This window comes from Sitophilus oryzae, unplaced genomic scaffold (genome assembly GCF_002938485.1).
Source record: "Sitophilus oryzae breed Bouriz unplaced genomic scaffold, Soryzae_2.0 scaffold_909_pilon_pilon, whole genome shotgun sequence".
NCBI classification, from domain to species: Eukaryota; Metazoa; Arthropoda; class Insecta; order Coleoptera; family Curculionidae; genus Sitophilus; species Sitophilus oryzae.
The window spans coordinates 103,009-123,607 of NW_022147538.1; the positions used below are offsets into that span (position 1 = coordinate 103,009).

At 32.5% G+C, this 20,599-nt stretch overlaps 1 long non-coding RNA gene across 1 annotated transcript; it reads left to right on the forward strand.

Moving 5' to 3' along the window:
* Positions 1-1,961: 1,961 nt before the first annotated feature.
* LOC115890732 lies at positions 1,962-20,599 on the forward strand. Its single transcript, XR_004051692.1, has 3 exons — positions 1,962-2,174; positions 7,508-7,732; positions 20,491-20,599. It is a non-coding gene; the product is annotated as an uncharacterized LOC115890732 (long non-coding RNA).

A 20,599-nucleotide genomic window follows, 5' to 3' on the forward strand; every position in this document is an offset into this window, starting at 1 on the left:
ATACCTTGGCCTTCCATATTTAGGTTACGTGATGTCCACAAGTCAGCACACAAACTAATAATTCCAGAAAAAAACGTAAACTTCCAAAACAGAGAAAAATTGGCAAAAATTGGCAGAATTCTGACTAATATACCAGGCTAGCGATTCTGTAAACATATTTCCTGTCTAGTGACTCATCAATCGTATACAAATAGCATAGGCTAGACAGGAAATTTCTTGCTACGGAGCTTACAGAATCCCACCCCAGGTGGAGTGTGACACGGTGAGATGTTTGGTATCTGTCATTTGTTAAACCTGTTTCTATGCTAAGAAAATAACACAAATCAAAGCGTTCACGGCCTACTTGATATTTTATCGACTTTTGCGCGGATTTATGATATAAATACTCCTATGTGCGTCGTGTTGTGGTTGTGACAATTTCAAATGTTAATAAAATTGCTGAAAAAAAGTTAACGCTTAAAGGAGAGCGTAATTAGGGCATTGTTGGGTGCAATAACATTCAATAACTCAACTTTCCCGGCTTTTCAACTCTCCCGAAACAACCTTTTATAACTTTATAATTTCTCACACCGATATGATCAAAAGCAAAAATGAATTCAAGCAGTTCGACGAAACAAGTGAGTAAACAAAGTGCTCGTTACATCATCAAAAAATTAAATAGCCATATCCTATGAGAGAATGAAATATAATTTGTGTGCAATATTAATGGTCAGCCCCGGATCTACAATTTTCTGAACCGGAGCAAAAAATCGATAGTAGCGCCCCCTCTCTCCAGTGTTTGCAATAAATTAATTTAAAAAACTTACAAATATCTAAATATAGGTAGGCATTTTTCGTAAACGGGACAGAATGAGCCCTTAAGCTTCATTCAGAGCCTCCGAATTAGTGGAATAAATTAATGGTTTCAATTAGCGTGGAAGTTTGTTCCTTTAATTTCATTGTAAGCATTCAGTACGTCTAAATTAGTGGTAGTCATTTTCAATTAGTAGAAAAAGTAAACAAACTTTTGACTTTTCCACTAATTATACCTTAAATTTTGCGGAAAATGCCATTTTGTCCATTGATTAGCATCCGTCAAGAGAAATCGTGGTTAGAAATCAAAAGTTTATTGTTTTATAAGCGAAATATTTGGCTTTCTTTATGGATACAACTGACTACCGCAAGCTGTTGCTAGGATATTTTATTAATTTTAATTGTGTTTTTTAAACATTGTGAATGATCGTAAACTAAAAAGTGTAATTAATTGAAACCGCTAATCTATTCCATTAATTGCGAGGTTCTGAATGAAACTTTAGAATGTGTTCAAAAACGAACTGGGCGTTTTAAAATAAAATGAATACTTGATAGAAGAACGTAAAGGTGCATACTAGGCGCTTTGTGGAGCAATTTTTTTGATTTTCAACCATATTATATTATGATTTTGGCGCCCCCTGACACTGGCGCCCGGGGCAGGCGCCCCGGTTTGCCCGCCCTTAGATCCGGGGCTCTTAATGGTATACTTTTTTAATCAACTAGTGATTAAATGTTTTATGAACAACTTCTAAAAATTATAATTATATGTACATTTAAAAAAACTTCGTTATAGCCGAAACAGCCCCAGTAAAAACTATGCTCGCTACCGTAGTTGAACTGATCTAAATTTTTTTTAACTGGAATAATAAATTATAATGCAAGTTAGACCTTCGGAAGATATCAAAATATTTACCTTTTTATTTTTTTGTTTAGAATTTCCATAAATTACACTTTCTAACACTTTTAGAATAATTATATACTATTTTTTTCGTTTAGTCGCCATTTAAACCCGTGTATTTGTATGTGTTCGTTATTTACGAGTTCTCCGGCGGTGGCAGCACCGGCGGAGAATGCAAGCCTATAGGTCTGGACATGGTCTGGACTAATACTTGCCCATGGACTATAGTTGATATTCTCCGCCGTTCGATGCCGAGCGTCTGCGTCTTGACGCCCGCAAATCTCGTTGCCCGTAGTGCCGATCCGGACGTCGCGACGCTCGATCATCGGCGACTTCGTCGATTTTTTTACGGAAAATTACGGGCAAGGTCGACCGCCACGACTAACAAATCCAGCATCTTTGTTCCCTGGCATTACCTGACTAACTACAAAAGTTACCTACCATATCAGCAACCAACGAAAATAGTATTTATCTATCCCACAATGTAAGTTTATGCATTAGATTTAGATACACTCATTTGAATTTCTTTTTGAAGAATGTATACGTATATCGAGATGAAATTTGTAGTGGGGGACTCACCACCTCCTTGTTGAGATTTCCTGTTGCACATTTCATGTCAAATATTGTTTTGCCAGTCAAAAATGTACATGTTGAAGTTCAATAAAAATGCCAGAATTTAGAAATAATAAAAACAGAATAGATTTTTAATTGTAAGATTTTTTACGTATTTTTGTCTGGCAAGAAATGTTTGCAGCAAACTTTTTTTCTCAGACGATGTGCTTTCAGTATCTTCTTATTGAAAGATGCATGGTGACAAATCGATAAGTGCTTTTATACAGGGTGTTTCAAAAAACCTATGCTATCTCTCGTGGGGAGATTCCTCACGTAAAAATAAGATTTATTTTTCATATCAACATAGGTCCCATTCTGCTTTGTTTAGTAGCTACAGGGTGTTTAAAGTCTTAATATTTTTTCGATTTATTTTAATTTTCTTCCAAGTACTTTTAGCGTTTCGAATGAAATTTTGGGGGTGAAAGTTACTATAAATGCGACATATTTTAAAGCTAAAAAAGTGTCGACATATTCACCAGGGACTTGCATACTGGAATATTTTTCTATAAAAAGCATGTACGCCACTGACTTTTTTCTTTTTGTTAGCGAAATAGTGTAAGCAGTTTAATGCCGATTAAAAGTTGTCTCTTGATATTTTGTCGATTTCGGCCTCCTTGATGAGATAAACTGAATTTTATTAATTTGCCTTGATCCAAGAAGTCTAATAGGAAGCTTTAAAAAATGTATTATCATTAACTCGGGAAAGTTTTAAATAAGTACTATTTGATTCCTCATCAAAAAATATGAAAAAAAGTTCCTATAAACATGGGTGTGGAAATTCATAGTTTTAAAGTTACAGGATGTTAAAACTTTTTAAAATTAGATTTTTTTTAATTATCTTAAATTACCTTTATTTTTTTATTTGAAATTGCTGTAGGTTGGACTAAGAGTAATAATAACTAATAATAATAATAATATTTAATAATAAATTAAGTCAAATATATAATTTATTAATTTTATTTTTATTTTAATTTTATTAATTGTGATTAGTAAAAAATTCCGTTTATCTCATCAAGGAGGCCGAATTCGAAAAAATATTGATAGAGGTAACTTTTAATTGGCATTAAACGTCCTACACAATACGATTTTTATGAAACTTTATACACCTCTTCTATGCATTAAAATACCTTTTAAATAAAACAACGCTTTATTGTACAAAAAGCCAAAATAGCTTCATGACAAAGCATTTACACAACAAACAAAAGCACAAAAAATATACAAATAATAAAAAAATATCATACAATACAAATCAATTAAAAAAAAATTACGTCATTAAAATTACATCATTAAAATTACGTCATTAAAATTACAAATACGGTGCCCGGTGGCGTAGAGGTACAGGCTCTCGTCTACCAATCTCAAGGTAGTGGGTTCGAATCCTTCACCCGGCATTTCATCAGCCGACTATTTTTATTAAAATAAAAATAGTTTGGGTACCTAGGTCGACTCAGCCTTAAATGAGGACTTGGGATTCACAATCCTGAGGTAATAACCCAAGCAGCATTTGGACGTCGGGACAACGTTGTGTCACGCGACCAAACGTCGGGGCGCAACGTCGGCACAACCTCGTGCCAACCCTAGTCTGCACTAGTTTGGAGAATCATTTTTGGGTCGAAACGACGTTGGATACCGACGTTGGCTAGAAGCCTAATTTAGTACAAACTGCAACGTTGTTTAAAATCCTAATTCACAGAAATACAAAACTAATATGGCGTCTAAGTCGCGTTTTATCCTAAATTGGGATAATTATAGTAAAAATATTATTTTTATGATTTAGTTAGAGACATATGTCAGATGGCAGTGAAGGAAAACGAAACAAAAGTATTTAAGTGTGGAGGATGTTTGAAGATCATAATTATTGAAACACTTTAACCGACTCTGTAACTCGTTACCCAAGGCAAAAAAGTTAAACGCAAACAACTTTATTGATAAATGTATTGTTTCTACTTTGAAAAATACTAATGGGCCTTAAAATAAAAGAAGTTTTAAAAATATTCTTGAATTTTTTTTTAGTAAAATGAGAATAATTTATTCGCAGTCGAAAAAATTGTTTCCGCGTGTTTTTTAGGGTCAAATATTTCAAGTTAATGTATTCAAAAAGCAGGAATTGCTATTTTAGGAACGAAACATTTTCTTATTTAACAACATGGCGGCTTTCACTTTGTTGTTTTGGAGATTAAGATGGAGTAGTTCGAGTAGTCGCATACTGGACTAATAAAGTCGCAGTTCGGCCTTAACAGGTAGTATACTAGTCGCAAAATTGCCTAATTTAGTCATCCTAGAGTCTAGCTTGTGCCGCCCTCTATAATCTAATTAAACGAGGGAGTGGATAAACTATCGGTAATATATATCGATGTATATTTAAATTTAGTTTTATATGTACCTTTCTTATGTCCCATTTTAATTAAGTTTTTTTATAAAACAAAAAACAGCACTGAACTGTCTGACTGAACAGAACAATGAAGTGAAAATTTAAGATTTAAGGTTATGGTTCAATACAGTTGCAAAACGGTAGTGACTCGACGTCCTACCAACGTAAGAATAAGGAAATCTAAACAACGTTGGAATTAGTAAAACAGACGACGTTTGCATAACGTTGGAATAGGTCCTGAAACTGACGTCGGAAAACTCTCTATATTGTATATTGTAACAACGTTGTAACTACGTTGTCCGAATCACCTAAAGATCACTTAAGTAAAAAAAGTTACAAGACAACGTTTATTCGACGTCGCAGAAGTTTCTACTTTGCTGTAGTACTAGTCCAACGTCGGCACAACGTTATAAAAACGTTTAAATTTATTTTAATACCCAAGGTAGGGAGCTAACTATTATTTGTAACTAATCCAACGTTGTGTTTAGTAAACATGTGGTCGCAAGTCGTGAAAATGCTACTTGGGAATAGGCGGTTAAGTACTAGCCACATTACCTTCCTAGTATACCGAACGGCTCTAGCATGGCAAGCTGTACCTTGCTACTCCCAAGGCGTTAAACGCTATGTACGGGAGCTATTATTATATTAAATTACGAATAAAACATATATGGACATTGCAGAATACAGGCGTATCAATAAAATTTTACAAAAGGAAAATTGTAAATGGATAAAATCATGCAAGAGTTGTAAAATATTAAATACTAGACCTTTAACCAGTGTGTGAGATGATCAAAATTTAAAATTCAAAAATTGTTCATGATTAAACATCAACAAAAAAGTCGTTTACCGCATATAGGGCTCTCTCCAGTAAGTATGATTTCAGAGCTTTGCGAAATGCGGGAAAGAATGAAAGTGACTTGATATTCAAAGGCAGATGATTGTACATTTTTTTGGCAATGTACAGTATTGAGCCTTTAACTAGTTCCGAGCTCGAGGTTGGCAGATAAAGATCGTGCTCCGCATTCCTAAGTGGATAGTTGTGAGATGGCCTTTCCGGAATAGCAGATATGTGCTTGCGAATTAAGCAAACGGATTCAAAAATGAACAAGGAAGGAAGATTCAGTATTTTGAAATTTTTAAAAACATTCTGGCAGTGAGTTATACTGTGCAGTATCAATAAATATCGGCCTGCTCTCTTCTGAAGTTTGAAAATACGATCAAATTTTGTCGCGCAGCAAGTACCCCAGAATGGAAGGGCATAACGAAGATGCGACTCAAAAAGGGCATAATAGACCATTCTAGAGGTTTGATAAGTTAAGTTCCTTAAAAACTGATCTTAGCGCAAAACAGGCAGCGCTTAGTTTCTTTGATAAAGCTTCGATGTACAAGTCCCATTTTAACGAGTTGTCTACAAGAAGTCCTAAGAATTTCACAGAGTCCACGACGTCAATAGTGCTGTTATTAAGTACGAAAGGTTGTATAATACTGTTATATGACAAAACTTTAGTTTTTGAAAGGTTGAGGCATAGGAGATTAGAATCGCACCAAGATTTAATGGTGCGTAAGTCAGTGGATATAGTATTATATAGTGCCGTAACATCTGGGCTGCTCCAAGTGAAACTACTAATGTCTAGAATTGCAATGTCGTTGATAAACACCAGAAACAAAATAGGGTCAAGTACTGAACCCTGAGGGACACCACATTCTATAGGCTTACAAAAAGACATAGACGTTATTTCAAATCTGTTTGAGTAGAATACATACATTAATGTAATACATACATTACACATTATATATTATAAATTGTACTGAAGCTGTGGTTGGTTCCTTGTGAAACATCGTTTTTCCATCAATTTTCTTGATGTTACAATTATAAAACAGTCTAATAGATTACAATTTGATATTTACAGAAAACCCACTACCACAGACACTATAATACATAGTCAATCACACCAATCCTGGCAAATCAAAATGTCACCCTTTCATAGTTTAATTCATAGATTAGTAATGTTTCCACTGAGCCCAGAGAATTTTAAAAAAGAGTTAAATATTATTAAACAAATCGCCATCAACAATGGATATAAGTGTTCCCTTATTGATAATATGCTAAAGAAAAAACAAAAGAAAATATTAATGAAAAATTTTTATTCCGCTAATTCTAAAGACAATAACAATTATAGAAGACAAAACTAATGTCAAAAATAAGTCGGGTGTATATAGGGTGGATTGCAATGATTGTGATGCCGTGTACATAGGCCAAACAGGTAGAAATTTAGATATAAGGATTAAAGAACATGTAAAGTCTATTAACAATCTCCAGCATAGTTCTGGTCTTGCAACTCATTGTATAGTAAATAATCACAAAATTAATGAAAACTCAATAAGTTACTACACAGAGAAACAAAAAGGTAGACGCTTAAATTACATTGAACAGTTAGAAATACTAAAATCTGTTAAAAACGAAAATAATGTTAACGACCAACAAGGATTTCTAAACACATTTTTTATTACCCCTATTGTAAACTCTCTGAACCCACCCCTATAGCAAATATATATATAGTTACAGTGTAGTTAGACGATTAGTTCTTAAAAAACTCTTGAAAAAGGCCTAACAAGCCGAAACATATATGTAGAGTTAAAGTTACTCTTATTAAAAGTTTTTTGAAACATCTAAAAGCGTGCTTTATTAAAATACTAATATTATATATTATATTACATTGTTAGAGTACATTACAAATTGAGTACAAAATTGTACAAAAAAAACTCTGCGAAAATATTTTTTTAGTAAAACACGGTACAGGTACTAAACCTAAAATTTTCTTTTTTTGTTCCAGTGTTCAAAGAGAGCTGGAAATTACTAAACTCGTGAAAACATGGATGGAAAATCATGTTTAGGTCATTTCACTGCCATCGCTGGCTAAATGTGAATAATTAGAGGCCGGTATCTGGTAGTGTTATTAAAAATTTAGCTGCCCTCCAGTTTTACGAGCTATGTACCGAGCTGGGAATGAGTAAAGAAGAGATTTGGACGCTTTTTCATTATGCATTTGTTATGAAAGGTAAGTTTTTTAGATTAGGTACTTAAATTTTACTCGAGGAACATTTTCCACGGATAATTAAATATCTTGCAACATCTGGTTTTCTAATTTCTCTAATTATAAATCTCATTACATTGTCTAATTATACGAGGGATGCTGATTGTAAAAATATACAGGGTGGGTCAAATTGGACGCTTTTAAACGGACACCATTTTCTATAGGAGATAGAGGAAAACTAATATCGGTGTCTGGAGATCAATTTTTGTCAAAAGCATGATGGTGAAAATCGCACATCGATATCTCTTACCGTTTCGGAGTTACGGGGTGTTTTTCAAAAATGTGCATTTTTAACAAAAAAATGTATTTTTATTATTTTTTTTACGTAGAATTTAATGGTTTAAGCATAATTTTTTAAATTTAAATAATTTAAGAGTTATCAAACAGAAAATTTGATTTTTTATTTGGAACACCCTGTATATTTTTAATTAACTGAAAAGGACTTAAAATTGCATTTCCAAAAATATAGCACACTATATATTTTGTTAAAGTCCCCTTGAAAATAGAATTTTTAAAAGTTCGCCACTTTTAACTAGTAGGCTTTGGACCCCTTATTGATGATCAGCTCGAACGTGCGATTGATGAAAACTCGAACGCATATTCGGAACGCTGAAGTGGCTGAAATAATCAGCAAATTTTTGCAGCCAATTTCGAGAATAGCTAACCAAGATCTCAGCCGTTGGCCGTTGAGACCGCCGGACTTAGTGCCTCTGGATTTTTATCTTTGCGGAAGAATAAAGGTTATTATTTTTAAATTACCCGTATAATCTAGATATATATTAGAAGTATTTAGCGGTTATGCGAGGGTATCTTTCACCCCCAATGAGTTAATGACTTCAGCGAGAAATGTTCAAAAACGGTCTTGTCTGTCCATAACAGAAGATGGTCGACATGTCGAATACAACGATTCTGGTCCAGTCAGTAGAGTATCCATAGAGAAAGTCTAATAATTAGTTTATAAAACAATAAACTTTTGATTTCCAACCACAATATCTTTTGACGGAAGATAATCAAAAACCAAAATGATATTATACATACTCGCAAATTCTGAAGTATAATTAGTGGAAAATTTAAAGTTTGTTACCTTTTTCCATAAATTGGAAATTCCTACCACCAATTTTGACGTTCTGAATGCTAACATTAAAATTAGAGGAACAAACTTCTATGCTAATTGAAACCACTAATGTTGAAGATCTGTGTTGTTCAAACTTAAATGTAACAAGCAAACAATAAATGATAAAATTTGGACGCCGGCGCCGCATCAAAACTAAGTATAAACGCTGTTTTTTCGAGATTTCATTACACATATCTAATGCACATTGAAGATAATGATTAGGCAAAACAAAATTAACTCAGTGCTTTTGACGTGAGTGCCAAAATTACACTAAAAATATTGAAATGCGTAAAAGCTACTCGCATTAAAAAGGGATAATCGATATACAAAGCTTCTATATCCATTACATTACTAATCTGTAATGCATATTGTCAATTAGAATAAAATTAACCAGCTGTATTTTTGTTGAAAGAAAACAGAAGTAATGACTGATTCAAATTTCTATTTTAAAATGGATTCGACGTCATCGGTTTTTGTATATACAGGGTAGCGCACCTCATTCGCCTCGGTTGATTATACGAAAACGGAAAGATGTAGAAACAAAATATTTTATGGGTATATGTGCGAAGGCAATGTGCATATTTTAAAATTATTTTGCAATGTACGGTTGTCAGAACTAAGATCCATACCAAAGTTATATTTTTTTCTTATGGAACACCCGGTATTTTATTTCATTTCTGAATTCTTTGGCATAAAATAAGGCATTTATTATAAGGGTCTAATATGCCTCAAGAGCTTTTGTTTTTGAGATATTTAAAGATATTTAAATATGCATGCTATAATAAAAAAGTTCTGCGTTAAAAGACGTGTTCTGTCTAAAACACTCTGTACATTACTTTTCAGATTTAATTCTTGTGCTGACTTTCAAGCCAGAGAAATAAACTTACTAAAAAATTTGATTTGCTTCATTTGAGGGGTATCAAAAATTGCTGGTCTATTTTAAATATTTATTTTACATAAAAACTTCGTTATTGCATATGCAACACTATTTTTTTTATATAAGTCGAAGCAGATTTAAATGCTCTTTCAAACTATATTAGGTTTTCCTATATCTATCTAGATCAGTTTTTGAATAAAAACTTAGTAGCTATTTTCAAAATCGACATTAGTTGATGGAATTTATTTAAATTTATAACAGGTTATTTTTGTTTAATTTTCCTACAATAATGTTAATAAGTAAGTATTTATTTTATCAAGAAAAATGAAACAGTATCTGCTGGCGGAAGAAATGGATATTATTATATTATGTTAATAGTGATTTTATTTTGTGAGGACAAAATTGCTTGTTGGCCTGAAGAATTTAAATATCTTTGGTTTATGCTCAAAGATATCAAAATAGGAATTTTCTTGGGAAGCGTTCCTTTTAAACACGACTTTTCCTATTTTGCAGAGCTGATAGTGTGGTATATGAAAAACCTACTAGGCAGAAACCTGTCGTTGGAAGTGAATAAAATGAATGTACCTTAATTGGTTCTTTTACAGAAAATCCAATATATCTACAAGTCATTGTAATTAAGTCTTTATTTTTCTTGATAAAATAATAAATACTTACTTATTAAACTATCGTAGGTAAATTAAATAAAAATAAACTGTTATAAATTTAAAGAAAGCCAATAAACTAATGTCGATTTTAAAAATAGCTACTAACTGTCACTCGTAAATTGCCATGGCTTGACAGCAACCGTCTTGATTGCCATTTTACTGAAAAATCTCTTTTTATTCAAAATCTGGGCCAGATAGATATAGGAAACCCTAATATAGTTTGAAAATTTAAATATATGTCACTAGCGTGTACCAGCGACTTCGTTCGCGTCGAATTAATCACTTGTAATGGTGATGATAAATCAAAGCAAGAATTTCCATTAACATACAAACTGGATAAAATTTTCTCACATTTATGTCAGCATGAGAAAAAACAATATGGCGATATTATTATATAACTTGGTAATATTTGAGAGGTAGTTTCATCTCGTTGGAATTTGTCTTTCGAAAAATCCGTTTGCCAAAAATAAGCTTTTTACGTCAAGCAGTTTAAGCAGAACCGTGGTTAAGAAATTACCCAACTTTTTGGAATACCTTGTATGATTTTTTAAAAAATTTCAAAATATGTAAAATAACCAAATAAATTATGCTTGTCCAAGCGTTTTCCCGAAAGACTAACCGTTTTTTAAATAACAAATATTGTAATATGTGAGGGGCGTTTTCACCCTCTTAGAATTTGAGATCGAACCTATACACCCCACAGTCAATCCGTTTGCCAAAAATCATCTTTAAACGTTAAGCAGTTTAAGCAGAATCGTGATTACTCAGTGGTTATATTTTATCACAAACTAACTTAAACAGATGCGACACCTTATGGGAAATTTTGTGTTCAAAAAGACCTATGTTCGGAAGTGCGACGACAGAGCGGCGATACCGTCGATGAAGGCAAAATATTCGGCCAAACAAACAGCCGTGGTGACTTCAAATCGTTCCCGAAATATACGTGTTTAAGAGTTTTTCCGAAAAACTCACCTGGTTTTAAATAAAAAATACTTTAATATTTGAGGGATAGTTTCACCCCCTTAGAATTCGAGTCTCGAAAAATCCCTTCTTATCGAACCTCTACACCCTAAAGTCAATCAGTTTTCCAAAAATCAGCTTTTTACGTCAAGCGCTTTAAGCAGGATCGTCATTAATCAATGACCAGATTTTTCGAAACACCCTGTAAATATTTTTAAAAAATCTTAAAATATGTAAAAAAACAAAATAAAATATACGTGTTTGACCGTTTTTTAAATAAAAAATATTGTAATATTTGAGGGGTGGTTTCACCCTCTTGAAACTGGAATTTCGAAAAATCCCTTCTTATCGAAACTCTACACCCTAGAATCAACCTGTATGCCAAAATTGAGCTTCTTACGTTGAGTGGTTTGAGCAGGATCGTGATTAATCAGTGTGTCAGTCAATTAAGGATTTTATATATTAGTATAGATTAGGCCATTTTTTTTAAAACGGGTAAGGCAGGTTTTCATATATGCATTGACGAAGGTATGAATAAAAGTATCGATCCGTGTCATTCGTTATCATCTTTACAGTCGCTCTTTATATGTTCAAGTAGGGTTTTTGTGTGCAGAACAGAGCGCAAACCCTAAAATACCTACTATTGTGTCTCCCCGTCTCGGGAACAGAGAAGGATGAATCCCTTCTGTTTGCCCGACATCCAACTGAACAAAAATAAAAGAACCTTTTTGTTAACAGAAATTGATTTACTTTTGTCTTACGTGAACTATTATATATGTCTAGAAATAGTATAACTAACTGAAAGGTCTAAAAGATATGATATAATAATATTTTCCAAATACAGATATTTTACACTATACGATCGAAAAAAAACGCCGTTAAGGACGGCTTGGGAATGACAATCGATGATTATTTTGGCAAGGTCAAGCTCTAACCGTCATTTATTTGGCCCGTACTCGTCTTAATTTTTTAATAAGCCAGTTGGCCTTAAGAGTCCATTTCACTAGTCCGAAAAAGTAGCAAAATAAGCGTTCGGCATTTAACGTTTTATGTCAAACTGGCTAGGTATTTTTACACAAATGAAGAAGGAAATTAAAGATAAAGGATTATACTATATCCGTATTGTAGCACATTTCAAGACAACTTCTTTATTTTTGAGATTTTGATTGTTTGGATTCAATTTTTCTCGAAAATAAAGACATAATTTAAAATTCCGTTACAATACGGAAATAGATTGAAGTTTTGTGATTACAGTGATATTAATTTATATGGTTTTGTAACAGATTGTTTGCTATTTTATGGCAAATGCTGAAGCTCTGCAAACCTTAATCAAAGCCCGTGTGTTTGGAAATTTGGGTGTGGCTTAACACGACAGGATCGGGCTAAGCCTTAGGCAGATTTCTGAAATATAATATATATTTCCTTCGGCCACACATCCGCTTTAACCGACCGCTGAGAGCGACCCGAAAGTACAGCGTAATAGACTCTTAAGAAGGTTGTGATTAATTTATTTTTAAACATGACATCGTGAAATTAAAACCACCATTAATATAATAATATGATGTTGATATTTATATATTATACATACAGGGTTGTCCGAATTGTGTTATATGTACATTATAACCCACCAAAAATATTATAGAAAGCAGAAATGCGGATAATGCGTTAGAATTCATAATACGAATAAAGCCAAGTGACTGGTCTGTAGCAGACCTTTTTATAAAGGGCACTAATGCGAATAATCATTTTTCTGTGAGAAGCTATTTCAGCTTGTTTGCAACGCTAATTTTTGCTTTTACCTCTTTCGCATTACATGAAAAAGGAAAACATAATTTCTTCATAAAATACTTGTTTTTCTACTTATTTCAAACGAAAATAAATATAAAAATTGGCGCAGGGAGGCACGTATAGCCGCCCATACTAAAATATGTAAATACAAATTTGGTAGGCAGTTCTTTTAGTTTCAAAGTAAAGGAATTTTTCCAATTTTGGTCGACGGTTATTTCCCCTATCCGCCACCTGGGGTCGCGTCCGATGGGAGTTTGGAGTTCTCCACACGGATTTTCTCAAAAACGGACTATAAAACCGTCCCAGATACTGGCTTTTGTCAAAGCCCTGGGACTGTATGATGAGTTATGATTCAAGAAAGGGGGACACAATGGATCTGTAAGGTCGAAGTGATTAACCCCCCTCCCACTCATTCTAAATTCTAAAATTCTAAAAAAAAACCCTCTCCCATACCCCCTTACCAACCCCCCACCCCCACCAAAAACTAATAACCAGATTCTCGGGTGCCACAGTATTTTTGTGCCAAATTTGGTTAAAATCGGTTTAGCGGTTTTTGAGTTATCGTGTTACAGACGGATAGACAGACGGACAGACGGACAGACGGACAGACGGACAGACAGACAAACCATTAAAATATTTTGTATTTAGGTCATTTATGACCCAAATAACTCATTTTGAGTGAAATTAAAAAAAATTTTTTTGCCGATCTTAATAGCCTACCATACCTGTTGGTATGGTCGGCTAAAAACTATAGATAAAAAAAACGGTTTTCTTTGAAAATAATAAATAAATTTATATAGAATAAAATATAATTTTAGTGAAAAATGATTACTTCAAAATAGTATGAAATAATGTAAAAAAATCTAATCGAGTTATTTTATTTAAAAAAAATAGTTTAGGGTGTGTTTTAGTACAAAACAATCGTTTTGGTCACTCCAATAATATTGAAATACGATCTGTCATTTTTGAAATAAACCAATGAGACCGGTTAAAAACAACAAGAAACGACGCATGACGGAAAAACCCTTTCATAGTTACCTTAAAAAAATAGAAACTTTTTTTAGCGAAATAAATGTACTGGTATGGACGTCATCTGCTTTTTTCTGTCATCACAGAGCACATGCTTTGTTTTGTATGATTAAATAATTATAAAAATAAAGGACATTTACGAAGGTTTGTGTTAATTGCTTTAAAAATGTTATATTTTTAAATTAAGTCTTAAAGAAAGAGAAAAATAAAGTCTTAAAATTGGGTTCAATAATTGGTTTTAGCCTGTTTTGAAACAAAGAACAGTCTAAGTTAATTACAAGCGTTCTCCTAATAATTATTGTTATTGGGGGCAACCAAAAATAGAATTGGAATTTATATTATGTCTAAAGTTTTGACCCTTTCGAATAGATTAATCAGGAAAGTAAACTAAGTTAGCCAGAACTGAAACTTGCTTCATTAGAGCTTGTTTATGTTTTGATATTTGTTAGCTGTTTTGATTCTTGAAGTTCTATTGTTATGTTATTGTTGTAAATATATTATTAGAATTTGGAATCGAATTAAATTACTTATCTAATTAATTCCTAGATTTAAGTAAGTAATCTTCGGATTGTTATGGAGTTTTTAACATTATACAGGTCTCCTCAACAAACATCTCAGTAGATTCGTGTCATAAATTTTGGTACCACTGATATCGGAGATTAGACCAGATAGAGACCTATATAAAACCGTCTCAGATACTGGCTTTTCTCGAAGCCATGAGACTATATGATGATTCAAGAAAGGGTGATTCAACCGTGCTATTTAACGTGGTTGGATCACCCTGTAGAATATAAAATATGTATAGTATTTAAGAGTCTATTACGCTGTACATTCGGGTCGCTCTCAGTAGTCGGGTAAAGCAGGTGTATGGCCGAAGGAAATATATATTATATTTCAGAAATTTGCCTAAGGCTTAGCCCGATCCTGTCGTGTTAAGCCACACCTAAAATTTCAAACACACGTGCTTTGATTAAGGCTTGATTAAGGTTTGCAGAGCTTCAGCATTTGCCATAAAATAGCGAGCAATTTGTTACAAAACCATATAAATTATATATCACTGTAATCATGAAGCTTCAATCTATTTCCGTATTGTAACAAAATTTTAAATTATGTCTTTATTTTCGAGTAAATTTAGTCCAAACATAAATAATATTTTGTTGATATTTGACCATCAAAATCTTAAAAATAAAGAAGTTGTCTAAAAATATGCTAGAATACAGATTTAGTATAATGCTTTATCTTTAATTTCCTTCTTCATTTGTATAAAAATACCTAGCCAGTTGGACATAAATCGTTAAATGCCGAACGCTTATTTTGCTACTTTTTCGGACTAGTGAAATGGACTCTTAAGTGTTCATCATACTATTCAACGCTTCGACTAAGAATGTCTCCTTTCATTGCCTTTCAACAATTATTCTTCCGAACGAATCCAACTTCTAATCTTTTACAGTTCAGAATTAATATCAATAGCCACACACCTATATTTTCAGAAAAATCCAAAAGAAAAATAGAGAAAATTGCGCCATAAATTTGGAAGATGTGGCTTGTGGAAATTACACAAGCGGGACTTGGAAGTTCTCGGGTCGGAAAATTTCAGGTAGTTGACTTTCTAAGAGGGTAAAAGTCCCGAAAAACTAATAAATATGTTAAAGCCATTATTTTATGAGAGCAAAGTTGAACCTTTAGTTTCTCTAAAGCTCTCCACATTATTTATTCTTATTCTATCTCGATCTCACACTTAATATAACTTGATTTTTATGTAGCGTTTCTTCATGAAAATCCTCAGTCTGCCATAGCACTGATTAGGTATCCTATAAGTATACAGATAAAAATTTTGTCCCTAATTCGTGGTACGAAAATTGTTTTTTATGACGATGTGCAAACGAGTCAAATTTCATGTGCGCAAAAATTAAGTCGCGTAAAATAACAATAAACAGCGTAAGAGAGAGATATCGCTACACCGAATAGCGTGCATGGACGTTAATAAGGCCAGGTGTTATTTCCTTTACGTATTAACTCTCTTAAATTAACTCTCTTCATTTATAGTTATCGGATCGGAAAGAATTCTGTTCGCGTCGCGTCCGCTATTTAAACTTAACCTAACTTTCAATTTAAAACTTTGAAATTGTTTTGTTTACTAGGTATTTTAAAACTAAAGGGCTAAAGTGCTTATTTCCAGTGCTTTATTGTTCAACGTCTGCCAGTGGGTTTAGGACAACAAGCAACAAATTCTCTTAGAAGGGCTAAGTCGTCATCTGCTGTAAACCTAAGCCTCTTTATAGGTTCTTTAATATTAGAAGAGGTGGAATCCATATTTTGGGCCATATTTATTTAATTAAAACTAATCCCAGCTACTTAAATATCAAATTACCTAATAAAACTAAAGTAATAATTCAAAACAATTCAAACATAATCTAAAATAAAAAGATCTCGCCAGCCGGCCCGGTTGTCAAATACCCGCACGCATGCCCATTTAAGCAATTTTTAAACGATATTTAGAAATATAGCGCTTGGTGTAATTGATCCGCAAATTACGTCAGGCGGTAACGTTATTAGCGGGTGTTGCGTTAAAACTGACTCGCGCATATCGTAACTGAATCGTAACCATGATAAAGGTACGCTTAAATACTGCATGACGCTATTCGGTTTTCCGATATCTCTCTAATAACTGTACCGGTCAGGCACTGTGCACAATTTTAGAGGCCATAAGTGGGCGTGCTATGTGCGCAAACTAGTAACCTAACTAGTGCCCGATTCCGAAAATTGGAACCACGAAAAACAATAAAGAAAAAACAAAGTTTATAATCTGTATAATCTGTGGCCATAGTATCATTTTTTTTATAGATTTATTGTTTCGCAATAATGAAAAAATAATTAATGCTTTTAGTATGGAGTTGGATACGTGAATTATGTATCACACTAAACATTTATTGCCTCATAAAAAAAACAGCCTTTTATTATTTTTTTCATAAAAATTATAAATCACAAAAGCTGTTTGCAAAATGTGTAATAATATTTTTTATTTGAAATTGCTCGAGGTGTTGTAAAAATTCGTTAAAGATACTGTTGATAACCCTTTTTAGGGTTTCAAAGTTTTAATAAGTTGGAATATACATTTTTAACACCAATCTATAAAATATTTTGTAGAAAAGTTTAGTAAGGTGAAACATTAAAATGGACTTATGGCCAGTTGTAAGGCCGAAATATGCCTCTGAATAGTTGAATGTCAATCCTGTCATGTAAACGCGAACCTTTTAACAACGTAAATGTAAAATAGAGGAATGAATGCATGCCTTGTGATTGGCTAGCTTTAATTAAAAGTTCGAGATCTTGTTAGCGCACTTTGAAATTGTTTTGCTTTGTTTTGGAGGTGGGCAATAAACTAAAACTTTGTTAAACTCAGTTTCAATGCGATTTTTGCTTATTCAGCGTACTTTTGATCATAGGTACATTTTGTTTTTTTATCGAAATATTTATTGGGAAACTTTTCACAAATTTCGTCAAGTTATTATCAACATCAGATATAGTTTATTCTGCGAGAGATTATATTCCTTCAACAAACAATATTCAAAAAATGACAGCAAATGTAAATCTCAATTACATCTCTATCTCTCTCGTACAGTGTGTTTAAAACAGCGTCTATGCTATCTCCGAAATGTTATACGAAATATTTCTGGAAATATTTCGTAAAACATTTCGCAAAACATTTCTGGAAATAGTATATTAACTTATTGAAATAGTTTGATTAACAATAAAGAACAAAACGTCTCGATTTATTTCAGGAAACGTGGGAACTAATTTTTATAACACGGGCTTATATTTATCGTACTATTTTGTGAAATAGCACGAAACAATCAAGATCAAACGTCATGGTGGCTTCAGAAAAAGAAGTAAACATGGAGTATGAATAAATATCATTAATTTGTAACGGATTATAATGTAATACCACTATATTAAACTGATATGAAAAATCAAAAACAGTGCATTCAGAAAACAGTTACCGATGGTAGATTAAATTGGCTATTCCTCTAAGGTTACACAAGAATATTTAGTTTCATTGTCCTAACATTATTAATTACAATATAGTAAAAATATACAAATTTATTATAATACAATTAAATAGTAAACATATTGTAATTATATTCCTGCACATTGAGTGAAATGTTTTGTTCTTAAATCTCTACTCTACAAATTATAATCGCGTGTTCAAATATTAATCTTGCGGTATATACAGGGGGTGCTACAAATTCGAGGTACGAGCATTGGTATCTCGGTAACCGTGATAGATACAAACATAGTTAAATTGGGGCAAAATTGCGCTTTGTGATGTTCACTAAGACGCCATCAAAAAAGTTTCAAAAATTTTAAGGATTGTTGAGTTTTTTGGAAAAAACGGATTTTTTTGAAAATGAATTTAATTTTTTCCTGTCGTTACTTTTAAGAAAATTAAAAACTAATTGCATGTCAGTACTTTTAAGAAAAGTAAAAACTATATATGCACATATCTCAGACTTTATATATATATATATATATATATATATATATATATATATATATATATATATATATATATATATATATATATATATATATATATATATATAAGGGCATATATATTATATAGTATTTTTAGATTTTCAAATTAGCTGATAATTTGTGAGATACAGAGGCCAACTTAATTTTTTTAAATACGGACCTGCATTTTTTTATTTCCGGTTTTGAAAGAACTCGGTCTCCTGAGTACAATGATATGCCACAGTTTATCATTTTTTTTTTGTTTGGGACCTTAAAAACAAAAAACTATTTGGAAGTATTATTTAAAATAATTTCAAGTCCGACTCTGTTTTTTAATTATTTAATCTGATTATATTCATTTGCAACAATACTGATCAGCGCTAATTAACATTGAATAAATAAAAATCCAGACAATTTGGAAGATTCGTTTATAGTATTTTTTAACTTTTTATTGTGAATTTGAAATCTCAGTGTGCGATCTAATAATATGCATAATATTCATCGTAGTTATTATAAATAAATCAACTTCTACAAACTAGTTTCTAATGCTCTAAATGTTCAAAGGGGTTACCACCCTCCCTATTGCATAAATTTTTCGTTCAATTTTATTTATAGCTCTTTGAACTTTCTTCTTATACTTCCGAAAGTATTTTGTACTCTTTATTGTAAATGTTAAAATGTATTGATTTCACTTTTACAAATGACGTGAAGTAATGTATTCATTTGTATATTATTTTTTATTATTTTATTGCATTTGATTTTCCATATTCAATGTTTTACCCCACGTCATTGTTAAGTTTGAAAGCTTATCAATATTGTAATGATGATGAATAGATTAAATATTTAAAAAAAACAGAGCCGGACTTGAAATTAGTATAATAAATTGTGTTCAAATTTCCGAAACAAAAAAATATTAAGTGTGGCATATCATTGTACTCAGGAGACCGAGTTCTTTCAAAATCTGAAATAAAAAATGCAAGTCCGTATTTAAAAAAATTAAGTTGGACTCTGTATCTCACTAATTATCAGCTAATTTGAAAATCTAAAAATACTATCAGATAACCCTTATAAAGTGGCTATGAGCATGTGCAATTAGTTTTTTGATTTTCTTAAAAGTAACGACAGGAAAAAATAAAATTAATTTTCAAAAAAAACCGTGTTCCCTAAAAAACTCAGCAATCCTTGAAATTTTTAAAACTTTTTTAATGGCATCTTGGTGAACATCCCAAGGCGTAACTTTACCCCAATTTAACCATGTTCGTATCTATTACGGTTTCCGAGATACCAATGCTCGTACCTCGAATTTGTAGCACCCTATATATCAATATAAAACGAGATATAATTAACGAAATATCATCGTAACAACACCTATTTTAGAAACGTCTAGGTTTACTTATTTCACTGAGATTTATGAAAAAAGGTACTTTGCCTCGGGTACAGATACCGCCACGTTTTGGAAATAGCTCAAAACGAAACAAAATTGAACGAGGCAACAGGAAACGCGAAAAAAAATCTCCCCACGCCCTCCTCACGTAGTTTTCAGGCGCTTTTAAGAATCGAAAGGTAGGTCGAGGCAAACCGAAGTGGGTCAAGACAACTGGAAATAAACTGAAATGCGACAAAGTGGGGTGAGAAAATGCGACCTTGACCTGCTTCGAAGAGTTCTGCGCATAGTGTAGAGGCTGTTTAAGACTATTGTGCGCGTAATAAATGAAAAACATTTAAATTTTCGGTTTCTCAGAAATTTTTATTATAAATTATTTATTTTTTCTAGGTGAAGTAAGCGCGTGATGGCTGGGGAGCCCCATGGCTCATCAAAGGGAAAGTAACATTACTAGTACCACTCCTATTTCGATCATCAACAGTACCACCCACCGACCCGC